At 42.0% G+C, this 14277-nt stretch overlaps 1 long non-coding RNA gene across 1 annotated transcript in view; it reads right to left on the reverse strand.

Moving 5' to 3' along the window:
• Window positions 1-6288: 6288 nt before the first annotated feature.
• Window positions 6289-14277, reverse strand: part of LOC310753874 — a 54911-nt gene continuing 46922 nt past the window's right edge. The window contains exons 2-3 of the long non-coding RNA XR_014543478.1: window positions 7210-7357; window positions 6289-6371 (exon numbers count right to left, since the gene is read on the reverse strand). This is a non-coding gene — a long non-coding RNA (uncharacterized lncRNA). The remainder of the gene's footprint in view (window positions 6372-7209; window positions 7358-14277) is intronic.

Genomic DNA, 14277 nt, shown 5'->3' on the forward strand with positions numbered 1-14277 from the left:
CCCCCCCCGCCACTGAGAAAAGGGACTAGGCCGCGTTCTGAGGCCTAGTCAGGCCTGTGGCGCCCTCCCAGTGCCCCCCCCCCCCGCCGTAAAAGCAAGCAGGCCCAGCCGCGGCCTTGCTGGAGCCCCACGCTGCCCGCCTGGGTCGGAAGGGGCACCGGGCAGGCGGTGGTGGGGAGCGATGCCCCCCCACCGCCCAAATGCAGGCAAAAGTAAAGAAGGCCGGTTACCTACCTCAGTCTGGCCGCCTGGATACACTCCTGATCCTGATCTTGATCCCAGAAGGAAGAGCAGCAAAAGAGGCTTGAGCCCAGGAGTCAGCCTCTTTTCCTTTGGCCTTAGGCCCACCCCCGGCCGGCTGTCCATTGTCCTCCTTGGCCGAGGGCGGGTCAAAGGCCAGCTCAGGCAGGTGGGTGGTACCCGCCCAGGTGAGCCTCGCTTGGTGCCGCAAACCCAGCCCACCTGTGGGGAAGGGAGGGCGGATATTATCACCTTCCTGTGAAACTATTTCCTGGCCCTAAGATCAACATCCTGAGATTAACATATTGGAAAGGCTACTTCAAAGAAGCTTGCCCACTATCTTTATGGCCCAGGACGCCTGCCTGTCGAAGCAACTGGCAGTGTACGTGACTGGTCAAGAAAGAGAAATGAAACAGGGATGCAGAGGTGTGGATTGATCAAGAATCATATCAAAATAGTTTAAACCCAGTCAACGCAATGCTTTCATTGCTGATACAGATGGTTTACTCTATATTTGTTATAATTCCTCATATCAATCCCACCTGATCACTACAAAGAGGGCCGGGGGGGGGGCAGGAAAATGTTGTCTTGATGCAACCACCGGAATGTTCAACTGTCAAAATGCAACAAAGCTGGGGAGAATTGCAGGCTCCCTTTTCAGGCCTGCTCCGCCGGGCCTGCTCCATGCCCGTTGATGTGAGGGTGAGAAGGAGTGGACCCCTGAGGGGCCGGAATGTTCTCTATCATGGCAGCCGCCAGAGGCATGGCTAGGCCTTCTCCAATATGCTTCACACAGCGGGAGGTCGTTGGTGTCACACAGACTGTAGCTTTCCCCGAATGAGATGCCCGTTAAGGAGAAAAGGACAGTGAAAAGCCACAAGAGGGAAAGATAGAGAGAGATACAGGAGGGAGAGAAAAGGAGAAAAGCAAGACAGAGGCAACAGTGTTAAGAAAACAGCAAAAAAGTGAAAAAAGCAACAACTAAGGTTAAGAACGCAAGAGCCCTCCAAGATCAGGCCAAAGGCTCATTTAGTCCAGCATCCAGTTCTCACAGTGGCCAACCAGATGCTAGTTATGGGAAGCCCCAAAGCAGGAAGCAAGTGCAACAGCACTCACCTTACTGGTAACAACAGCTAGTAATCAGGTTATACCGCATCCCCTCCAAGGTTTTGGGGAAAGGGAGTCTTTCCCAGCCCACACTGGAAATACAAGTGATTGAACCCAGAACCATCCTCATACAAAGGATGTGCTCTGCCACTGAGCTATTGTTCTTCACCTAAAAGTAAAGCAACACTTCAGTCCTCATGATACTGAAAGGCAACATAGGAAGCTACCTCATCCCAAGTCACAACACTGGTTCATTGATCCCAGTATTGTGTACTCTTACTTCCAGCATTTTAGATAGGGAGTCTCTGATAGCCCTGCCTAGAGATGTCGGGGACTGAACCTGGGGCCTTCTGCATGCAAAGAAGATGCTCCGCCACTGAGCCATACTCCCCCCCTTAAAAAAAAAAATGCTGCAAGTGTGTAACCATTTATCTTGGTCCTTCTTGCTTGTGGAAATCCTGCTCTGAAGCAAACAAGAGGTGCAAAAGAAAATAAAGCAGTGGAAGACTTTTGGAAGGAGAGGAACAAGCTTTGTGTAAGATAAGCGGTGGGAAGGTTTTCAAAAACAAGCTGTGGGTTTGCTTAAAAAAATAATGTAGTTATCAGCTGAAATGACAATTATATTTCCCCATACACACTGCTGTTTTATTTACAATAAAGCTTGCAGCAAATATTTTTAATGGGATATATGTGTGTGTATAATAATATAATAATAATAATACTATAATATAATATAATGGCATAACAAAAGACTCCTTAAAATATTGCTTTGTTTTGATGCATCTTAACGTTCCGAAACTGGAAACTCATGGTCCAGTCATTACAGACAGAAGAAAAAATGCTTATTATGTCCAATCCTATGTATCTTTACTCAGAAGCAAGCTGTCAGGTGTGCGTGCAGGAGCCAGGCCCTGTGACCAATAGGTCTCTGCAGGACTGGGGCCTTCCTAAGTTTGTTCTGAAGAGGCAAGGCATGGCCAGACAGGTGAGGCCAATTGGTAACTCACAGCACTCACAGCAATCATGCTGCAGCATTCTGCACTAACCGCAGCTTCTGGAATGAGCACAAGGGAAGCCCATATACAGCACATTTCAGTAATCCAATCTTGACATACAGCCCCAAATTACCCTGAATGTATAACAACAACAACAATTTATTGCCCACCCTTCACCAGCAGGTTCCGGGGCATATTAAAACATTCAGTTGTGTGGTTTTTGTTAAGTTTTTATTAGTTTTATCAGTTTTTTTCCAGCTTTTATCAGCCTCAGTGTTTTATCTACAACATTTGGCAGCTTTTCCTTAACTAATATATTCACAAAGCTTGAGTTAAAAGCTCAAGTTAAAAGTCTTCGAGAAAGTCTAGGAAAGTCTTGGAGAAAGCCTTAATTAGCTACAGCTCGACTCAGTCTACCAACTACTTATCAGCAGAAGTGGAGATTAATTGCTCTGTTTTGGGAGGACGCCAAGCTTTTTGATTTACAGCAGAAATTACCGAATTTTTTGCTCTATAAGACTCACTTTTCCCCTCCTAAAAAGTAGGGGGAAATGTGTGTGCGTCTTATGGAGCGAATGCAGGCTGCACAGCTATCCCAGAAGCCAGAACAGCAAGAGGGATTGCTGCTTTCACTCTGCAGCGATCCCTCTTGCTGTTCTGGCTTCTGAGATTTAGAATATTTTTTTTTCTTGTTTTCCTCCTCCAAAAACTAGGTGCGTCTTATGGTCTGGTGCGTCTTATAGAGCGAAAAATGTAGTAGCCCTGCATCTCCAGGAAAATGACTAGGTAGGAAAAAGAAGTGACCGGTCTCATCTCCACAAGTGAGCCCACAGCAGAAGTGCAAGCAGAGTAAACTGGATGATTTCATAAGAGCACAGAATTCAGAACCTACCACATCCAACAGAGCACATTCCCAGGTAGGTGGGGACGTTTTAATGGGTGGAGATCACCTAGGGGAGAATGCTGAGATGAGCGCCCATGAACTTGTTAGGATATTTCCGTTCCACCTTAAGAAGGGAGCAGGTTGTTGTGTCACAGCCTGCGTATTTCCTGTTCACAGGAAGTTTCTGTTTTGTCTATAGCTGTTGTTTTTTTCTCTCTCCGCGCCTGGACATCGAAGCAGGCAGTCATGTTTTCTTTGTTCTGACCAACGCTGAATAAAGTTGTAAATAATGCTCTCCTGAGTGCATCTTTCGTTGTGCGAACTCTGCTGAAAGAGCGTGCACAAGCCCTGGAATGTGGCAAGTTATTTCTGAGGCTCATGTCGCTAATTGACTGATACTGTATCTACGGGAGATCGATGGATCGTCCGGAGGCGACATGGAGTCATGATGGCCTTAGTCTCCCTGGCAGTATCCCAACAGAACTATCCCATGAACTACTATCAGAGGGGGCACCGCTCTATGCAGAAATACTCACGGACCACTCTGTCTGCTGACTGCAAGAACAGTGGAGGAAATTAACAGCAAATTAGAAAAGGTAACGTCTCTTTTGACTAAGTTGGTGCTTCTGGCGACCAGAAATAGCTCCCTCAATTCTAAAGAGGCTGGCCACAGCGTTGCCCTCCCCCATGACCATTGCGTACAGGGGTGTAACTGGTCTGGACTTGATAACTGAGTGACTACAAATAGTAAAAATAACAATAGTGAAAGTAGGGACCTAATCCTACAATGCACTGAAGTAGCTCTCGATATATATCCTTTCAACGGTAAGCTGCCTTACTGGAAATCAATTGACAGCGTGAAGAGAAACTTTAAGCTTTTACTAAACATCCAGTGCGACAATTTGATCATGATAAACTTGCTTTGCACGGACCCCCAGCACACTAGACTCATGCTGACATTTTCCGACTCGGCTACTCCTAAAAAGCTCCTGAAATATAGGGCCCTCTTACAGGACTATAATATTGATTTGAGGCACGTTTTTAAAGACACAGAACGAAAACAACTACTGCCAAATTTGCCGTATAGCCGGACCAACCCCAAGAAACCAACACCCTCTCTGCCAAAGGGCTTTTGTCATAGGTCTGCGATGCATTCGGAAGGGCCGTCAAAGATGGATACATGCGGTGAACCCAACCGTAATACTCCCTTGGAGAGGAAAACCTCAGAGCAAATAGGCCAAACACATAAAGAACGCCAGCCCAATGTAGAGAAGTCAAAGATAGAACAATCCATCAGACCTCTGGCAGATCCTGAATTTCACCATTCTTTACCCCGGCTGGAATCTATTCAGCCAACGACAAATGACGTTTCTTTACTAAAACAGGTGGATGTCCACAGCCCAAAACTCAACGCATCAAGCATTCCCATCCTTCTATACACAGATTATATGATTTTGCTTTCATGGACAAGAATTGGCGTAAAACGTTTGTTAAATTCCTGTATTGACTATCTGTCCAGAATGAAATTGTGCATGAACTTTAATAAAAGCAAAATAATGGTTTTTGGGAATTCACGCAAAAGCTATAGCTGGGTATTAGGTGGAAAACCCATCCAGCAGGTATTCAAATTCAACTATCTGGGAATCACATTCCATCATAGGCTTCTACGGTCCTCGCACCGTGCAACAGTGGTGAATGCCAGTAAGATGTCTATGCAGGCCATAATGTGTTTCTTTATAACAAGAGGTAATTTGCATATCCCCTTTGCCCTCAAGGTCTTCAAAGCCAAAGTTATAGTTCAATTGCTCTATGGTATTCCAGTCTGGCTGCCAGGTTTTACCCAGCTGGTAGAATGAGTGCAGGCAGCTTTTCTCTTCAAGATTTTTGCTGTCCCACGTTGTGTGCCCTATGCAGCCTTGTGTCTAGAGGGAGGTCAACACAAGGTAGAGACCATAGCCTGGGTGAGATTTCTTACATGCTGGTTGAACATCTGCCTCACAACAGATAAAGATCCTCTCCTTAGTGAAGTTTTGCTAGATCCCTTTCTTTCCTCAGGGCTACAACGGTTTAACATAAAGGTACAGCAACTTGGGCTGTCAGTGGAATTTTTGCAATTGATGTCCCCACCATCTGCCAAGGCTATAATAAAAAACTAGACTGCGGGACATTGAACGCCAGGAACTAACAGCAGCAGCAGAGAAAACATGTTCCCCTCTTAACTTTCAGCTTTCTTGGGCATATGAAATTAACCACAATTATCTTGAATTTTTGCTTAATCCTCAAGAAAGAAGGGCATTTTCGCTGGCCAGGTTTAATTCAAATCCTTCAAACCTCCTATGGGGAAGGTTCTCGAGAATGGTGGAAGGAGAAAGAATTTGCCCATGTGAAGACCATCAGGTGGAAACTCTTACACATATGATTCTTAAATGTAAACTATATGTTGATCTCCGCCAGCAGTTCCTAGATCAACTCTGTATCCCCAAATGGAAACCAGAGTTAGAGGTCATACATTTTCTATTATTGGAGAATAATCAGGAGCTCACCAAGTTAGTGGCTAAATATCTTTATCTGTTTTTTTGTCGTCGAAACACAGTGCAGACGTCTGATCTCCCTGGAGACCTAGAGATGTAATGTTAGACTGCTTTAACTCTTTCATTTGACAAATGTTTTGTGTCACTGGGAAGGCAGGAATTCTGTATTGATTTGCTATGCATGTTTGTATGTGATGCCAATAAAAGGTTTGATGATGATGATATTAAAACATTTTTTATATACTGAACAGTTAAAACAAATCACATTCAAAGGAATTGGGTGGATCCTAAAACACACACATCTCAACACTCTTCTGTGAGGGGGAATTCCATAATCGAAGAGCTGCCCCAGGGAATGAGCTGTCCTAAGCTATCAGCACCCAGAACTTCTGAGGGTGGCAGATCAACCAAAAAAGCCCCTCTGCTCTTCTCAACACCTGAGAGGGTCTGTAGGGAAGAAGGCAGCCTCTCAGGTATCTGAACATACCCTAGAACCCACTCAACATATGCTCCAATTGGATGGTTTTTACTCACAATATTTGCAGCTCTGACTTGCATCTCGTAGTTGTCCTGCTTGCCTTGGGTTGCCCAAGAAACTTGGGTTTCTTCCTCAATCTACAGCAAATGTTAGAAACAAAGATTTTACACTGGGTTCAACATTTTTCTTCCACTGTTCTGCAAAGAAGAACAGCCCTCTCACTATCATCCATGAGATTTTATTGCATTCCCTCTGCCAGAGGTTCCAAACACTTCAGGCAAAAGCAGGCATGGGGAACATGTGACCCTTTAGATGCTGCTGGACTACAACTCCCATCATCCCTGACTGCTGACCATGCTGGCTGGGGCTGATGGGAGATGGAGTCCAAAATCATCAGGAGGAGCCACTGGTTCCCCAACTCCGCCAAAGAAGAAGCAATAGAACACCCCCAACTAGTAAAATGGAGGTTTCTCATTCAATCCCTGTTATAGGAACATTTATTCATTTAGGCCTCCCTTCTATTCTATAAATTTGAAGCAGTATTATACCACTTTACACAGTCATGGCTTCCCCCAAAGGGTTTTGGGAATTGTAGTTTCTTAAGGGCACTGACAGCTTTTAGGAGACCCCCTATTCACCTCACTGAGCAACAATTCTCAGAGTGGTTCAACAATCAACCCCTCTTTACAGGGAGCTCTGGGAGGGGACTAAATATCTCCTAACAACTTTTGACACCCTTAACAAACTAAAGCTCCCAGAATTCTTTGGAGGAAGCTATGACTGTTTAAAGTCATATCATAGTGCTTTAAATTGAATGTGAGAATGTGGCTGCAGATTCCCCCCAGCTTTGACTTAAAGCAACAATGAGGTAATATTTTTATGTTCCAATTAGGTGAGCAAAAACTTGGAGTTTGGATGGAAGAAAGAATACCCATGACATGAGGTCCCACCACCCACCCACAAATAATCTCATACCTTTGCAGTTTTGACTATTTCTGTGAAGTTATCCATGATAGACTTGATGTCATCTTTCAGCCTCTTGTTGTAAGACTGAAGGAGGGTTTCCTTGCTCTGGGGGAGCACGCACTGCTGCGGCATTGTGGTGGCAAGAAGAGAATCTTAGCTGCTCACCAAGAAAGCTCAGAAAGAGTTACAACTAAACAACAATTGAGAGTCAAAGCTTTATTACATATATTTCAAGACAACAGTCTTGAATGAATAAGCCATTCATTACAAGCAGTGAGTTGCAACATAACCAGACACTGGAAAGAGCTTTCTAGCATAGTAGACAATTGGTACAAAACAGTTTGGGAATCAGCCCTCCTTGACAGAGTAATAAACTACGGTTGACATAATAATAATCTATTTTTTATTTGGATGCCACTCGTCTGACTGGGTTGCCCCAGCCACTCTAGGAGCCTCCCAACAGAATAGTAAAAACTTCCCTAAGCAGGACTGCCTTTAGATGTCTTCTAAAAGTCTGATAGTTGTTTATTTCCTCGACATCTGACAGGAGGGCATTCCACAAGGTGGGCACCACTGTTGAGAAGGCTCTCTGCCTGGTTCCCTGTAACTTCACTTCTCACAGTGAGGGAACCACCAAAAGGCCCTCAGTGCTTGATCTCAGTGTCTGGACTGAAAGATGGTAGTGCAGACACTCCTTCAGGTATACAGGGCCAAAGCTGTTTAGGGCTTTAAAGGTCAGCATCGACAATTTAAATTGTGCTTTGAAATGTACTGGGAGCCAATGTAGATTCTTTAAGACTGGTGTTATATGGTCCCGATGGCTGCTCCCAGTCACCTGTCTAGCAGCCACATTCTGGATTTGTTATAGTTTCCGAGTCATCGTCAAAGGTAGTCCCACGTAGAGAGCATTGCAGTTGTCCATGCGGGAAATAACCAGGGCATGCACCACTCTAGTGCATAGCTGTCAACATTTCCCTTTTTTTAAGGGAAATTCCCTTATTCCGAATAGGATTCCTCGCAAGCAAAGGGAAAAGTTGACAGCTATGCTCTAGTGAAACAATCTGCAAACAGGTAGGCTCTCAGCCGGCATACCAGATGGCAGTAGAAAAAAGACAGTCACAGAACCGAGAACTTACACAAAACAAATGAAATACCGTGAAAATCCCTGAAACGAGAAGTAATCGACTAGAAATATTATCTTATAGAATTTAACTACATAACAAAAATCAAAAAGTTTAAGGAAAAAATTAGAAAAACCTAGAAGTGAACAAAGCCTCAACGGGATGCCGGCTACAAACCTCGTTTCACTGAACTATTAAGTTTCCTCAGAAGGAAATAGAGAAATCATAAACCTTAAATGATTTTAAACAAACTCAAGAACAGGGCTGAAATGCTCCCCTGAGTTTACAAAAAAGGTTTGAAAACCTATATGGCAAGTTTTAGACACCGCCCTATTTAAAGAAAGCCAAGCAGTAGTAATAAGGAGTTGAGGACTCGGCTGTGAAAACTCTAGTATTGCCTTTACGAAAAGGTTTAAAAAACCTACATAGCACAAATTCAAAGAAAGGAATACAAGATAAGCTGTTTTAGATTTTAAACAAACTCAAGAATAGGGCTGAAACACTCCCATGGTCTAGATGTTACTGCTGATGTTAAAGACTGATACAGGGTGTTTCAAATCACAGGTTTATATACTATAGGGTGAAAAAAAAATTTAAGGGGCAGGCCATCTAGTTCAAACAATGGGCGGGATTGTTAAGGTTTGTAAAAAATAACGAGAATAATATTGAATAGAGTTGTAAAAAATTATTATAAGAATGAACTAAAGTCAATATAAGAATTGAGACCTGACGGAATTAAGGAACCAAATCTCTCCTCAGGAATTACAGTTGGTAAATGCTTCCAGTTTAATAATGTTGTTGGTTCCAGGTGGCAGCTAAACATAAGGCAACGGATTTCAGATGGTTTATCATTTATAAACATCAAACTCCTGAGATAAATATGGATATCTTAAGAAAGAAATTACTACAGAAAGAAATGTATTGGATTTTTAGATTTGGTTTGAACTAGATGGCCTGTTTATCAGTTTTAATATCCAGATATTCTAACACATTAATCACACATCTAATATTGGATTGCATAAATCGTCCGGGAAGAAATCCAGTTTGATCTTTATGAATTATCTCTTTCAGCACCATTTTTAATCTATTTGCAAGAATGTCTGCAAATATCTTGTAATCGTTATTTAGCAGTGCAATGGGTCTGTAATTGGCCATGTTTGAGGCATCTGTTGTTAGGATATTTCCGTTCCACCTTAAAAAGGGGACAGGCTGTTGTGAGTCACAGCCTACGTATTTCCTGCACACAGGAAGTTTCTGTTTTGTCAGACTTCCGGGTCAGCGCCATCGATTAATGGCGGATTCCCTCTGAGTCTCGGAGGGACTAGCTCCGTGGGATCGGGTCCTACCGCTGCGGCAAAGCGGGGACCCTTTAAAAATCACAGGCGGGGGAAGCCTGTGAACGTGGGGACTCGGCGGGCACCATTTGCGCCCCCCCAATCTGCAAAGGGACCCTTTTTTAAGGGCTCCGGAGCGGGACGGGGTGAGCAGCGCGGTGCTGAGAGTCGACTGCTTCTTCCACGGAGTGAAGCCGCACAGCTGTTATTGGAGAGCACTGACTTTTTCCTGGGACAATTGGACTTGAAAGTAACTACCCGTGAGTAGGATTAAATTGGATTTAAAAGAACAAGTTAATCTGATACCGAAGCGGGAAGGTATAAACAGGAAGTCTGCCTTCCCTTATTGTAAACAGATCAAAGCAAAGAGACTGTAAAGCGGAAACTTGAAAGGACGCTTGGAAAAAGACTTAAATCTTAACATCAGGAAAGTGGTCTCCCCTCCAGTTTGCAGGAGAGGAGGGGGGAAAGTTTGAGGTGTATTTACCTGCAAAAATAAGAGGAAAAGGAAGCTAAAATCTGCTGCCTAAAACCTGGGAACGGACTGCCCCTAGAAAAGGAAAGCCGCTCGGTGGAAAGCCTATCGGTAAGCAAAGGACTTTTGACTTGCTCTGCAAAAAAGAGATACAGTGTTTCTGGACTTCTCCTGGTTTTAAAGTAACTGTTTAAGTGGCCTGAAACTGTTGTTTTTCAGTGAATTGGGGGACTCATAAGGACTATATTCGTCTTTAAAAGTTGCAAGCTTTGGTTGTTACTGAGTCCCCCTAGAGGAGATTTGACATTGCTACAATAACAACTGGACTATAGGAAAATTCCTTTTCAAAACAATCTCTATTTTTTTTAAAAAAATTTTTATTGGTTTTTTAACACTTAATAATAGACAATACAAAACAATACAAAAACAAACAAACATATAAACACGTATAATTTCTTCACATTTTTTTTTCCTAAACCTTCTTTCATCGACTTCCTCATACCTCCCCTTTCTGCATCCCTGTTTTGAAGTTTTCCAGCAAGCCCCAATGTCAATTTATAACACTTTTTTCCCCCTTTGAATCCTTTTTCTCATATCCATTTATTTTTCCCCGCAATTCTGTTTTACCTGACCCAAAACATTTTAGCACTCATTAATTTTGCAACAGTTCTTGAGATAAACTTTAAATTTCTTCCAATCTTCTTCCACCGTCTCTCTCCCTTGGTCACGGATTCTGCCAGTCATCTCCGCCAATCCCATGTAGTCAATCACCTTGGTCTGCCATTCTTCCAGTGTGGGTAGTTCTTGTGTCTTCCAGTACTTTGCTAGAAGTACTCTTGCTGCTGTTGTAGCATACATAAAAAACATCCTATCTTTCCTTGATACCAATTGGCCCACCATGCCCAGGAGAAAGGCTTCTGGTTTCTTCACAAATGTGCATTTAAGCACCTTCTTCATTTCATTATAAATCATTTCCCAGAAGACCTTAATCCTTGGGCACGTCCACCAAGGGTGGTAAAAGGTGCCTTCAGTTTCCTTACATTTCCAACATTTATTATTGGGCGTGTGATAAATTTTTGCAAGCTTGACTGGGGTCATGTACCACCTATAGATCATTTTCATAATGTTTTCTCTTAAGGCATTACATGCCGTAAACTTTATACCGGTGGTCCATAACTGTTCCCAGTCAGCAAACATAATGTCATGACCGATATCTTGTGCCCATTTAATCATAGCTGATTTAACCGTCTCATCCTGTGTATTCCATTTCAACAGCAAGTTATACATTCTTGACAAATTTTTAGTACTGGATTCCAAAAGCTCTGTTTCTAATTTTGACCTCTCCACCTGGAAGCCAATTTTCCTGTCCTGTTTAAAAACTTCATTTATCTGATAGTAATGTAGCCAATCTCTTACTTTTGACTTCAATTTCTCATAACTCTGCAATTTCACTTTTCCCCCCTCATGTTCTATAATTTCCCAATATTTTGGCCATTTTGATTCCATATTAAGTTTTTTTACTTCCTTGGCTTCCATTGGTGACAACCACCTAGGGGTTTTGTTTTCTAACAAATCTTTATACCGGGTCCACACATTATATAATGCTTTCCTAACAATGTGGTTTTTAAAACCTTGATGAACTTTAACCTTGTCATACCATATATACGCATGCCAGCCGAATCTATTATTGAACCCTTCCAGATCTAAAATGTCTGTATTTTCAAGAAGCAGCCAGTTTTTCAGCCAGCAAAAAGCCGCTGATTCATAATAAAGCTTTAAGTCCGACAGGGCAAACCCCCCTCTTTCTTTTGCATCTGTTAGTATCTTAAATTTTATTCTGGGCTTTTTGCCCTGCCAGACAAATTTAGATATATCTTTCTGCCACCTCTTGAAACATTCCATTTTGTCCAAAATCTGCAATGTTTGAAACAAAAACAGCATTCTCGGCAAGACATTCATCTTGATAACTGCAATTCTGCCCAACAAGGAAAGTCTCAAATTTGACCATGTTTCTAGATCTTTCTTAACTTCTGACCAACATTTCTCATAATTGTCTTTAACTAAGTTCACATTCTTAGATGTCAAATTAATCCCTAGGTATTTCACCTTCTTTGCTACTGTCAGACCAGTTTCACTCTGAAACTTCTCCCTTTCAACAGCTGTTAAATTTTTATCCAGTACTTTCGTTTTCTGTTTGTTCAGCTTAAAACCTGCTACTTGACCAAATATTTGTATTAATTCTAAGACTCTTTTCGTACTAGTGTCTGGCTCTTGCAAGGTTAAAACTAGGTCATCTGCAAATGCTCTCAGTTTATACTGTTTAGCTCCGACCTGAATCCCTTTAACCAGCTGATCCTCTCTAATCATGTTTAATAAGACCTCCAGGACCGATATAAAAAGTAGTGGGGATATTGGGCATCCCTGTCGTGTCCCTTTCTCAATAGCAAGCTCTTCTGTAACCACATTATTTACAATCAATTTTGCTTTTTGTTCAGAATAAATTGCACTTATACCATTTTCAAAACCTTGGCCTACCCCCATCCCTTGAAGATTCTTTCTCATAAAATTCCAAGAAATGTTGTCAAAGGCCTTCTCCGCGTCCACAAATATTAAAACTACCTTAGTGTTAATATTAACTTCCAATAACTCCATAATGTCTATTATGTTTCTCACATTGTCTGACAAATGTCTTCCTGGAAGAAAGCCCGCTTGGTCCTTATGAATCTCCCCCACCAAAACTCTTTTCAGTCTTTTTGCCAAAATGTCTGCAAAAATTTTGTAATCCACATTAAGTAGTGATATAGGGCGGTAGTTCTTAACCTGGTTTTTTTCAGTCTCTGTCTTTGGTATAAGTGTAATGTAAGCTTCTTTCCACGATTCAGGTGCCTTCTTCCCCTCTAAAATTTCGTTGCAGACCTCCTTCAACGGTTGCATAAGCCATTCTTTCAAAGCTTTGTAGTATCTGGAGGTCAGTCCATCAGGTCCTGGAGATTTTCCCAATTGCATATTTTGAATGGCTCCCTCAATTTCTTGGTCAGTTATCTTCTGGTTCAAAATCACTCTACTTTGTTCAGAAATTTTTTGTAATCCATATTTTTTAAGAAATTCTTCTATTTCTTTTTCATTCACCGGCCCTTGTGCATAAAGTCTCTTGAAATAACTCTGAAAACAGTTTCTAATCTCATTTGGTTTATAAATGTTCTTTCCCTCCACTTCTAAATTGGTAACCGTATTCTGTTTTTGTCTCTTCTTCAATTGCCATGCCAGAAATTTCCCACATTTATCTGCCGATTCAAATGTCCTTTGTCTCATTTGTTTTATTTTCCATTCTATCTCTTGGTTCATCAATTCCATATATTGTCTCTGGTAAAACTTAATTTCTCTCAAAATTTCATGTGACTTTGGTTTAGATCTCAGTCTTTTTTCTCCTTCTTTTATCTTTTCCAAAATCTTATCCTTTTGCTCATTCTGTCTCTTCCTTTTTATGGCATTCTGTTGTATTAAAAAACCTCGCATGACGGCTTTACTTGCGTCCCAAATTACTCTTTTTTCCACTTCTGTTCTCAGGTTTATCTCAAAGTAATCCTTTATTGCTTTCTGGGCCTTTTTGTACACCTCTTCATCTCTAAACAGGGAGTCATTCATCCTCCATCTAAAGGAACCAGCTGTTGTTGGGTTCATCTCCATCTTTACGGCATTATGGTCGGAACAAGTCTTTGGGCAGATTTCCACTTTTTTAATCTTTGGTGCCATCCCACTAGATATCCATATTTGGTCGATTCTAGTCCAAGTCATTTTTGCCTCAGAGAAAAAAGTTCCCTCTCTCTCAAGAGGGTTTCTTGTTCTCCAAATGTCAATCAGGTTCATGTTGTCAGTCATTTCAAAAAAGGTCTTAGGTAGTCTCCCATCCTTGGAGACCACCTGTCTTTGTGCTTTATCCATATTTGTAGAGACCACTCCATTCATGTCTCCCATTAAAATTACATTATAGTCTAGATAGTCCATTAGTGTCTCGTGCAATTTCTTAAAGAATTCTGACTTCCCTTCATTCGGTGCATAAACTCCTATTACCAATAATTTTTCTCCTTGAACTTGAATTTCAATTGCCAAATATCTTCCTTGTTCATCTTTAAATTTTAGTTTAGGT

This window comes from Podarcis filfolensis (assembly GCF_964270895.1).
Source record: "Podarcis filfolensis genome assembly, chromosome: W".
Classification (NCBI taxonomy): Eukaryota; Metazoa; Chordata; class Lepidosauria; order Squamata; family Lacertidae; genus Podarcis; species Podarcis filfolensis.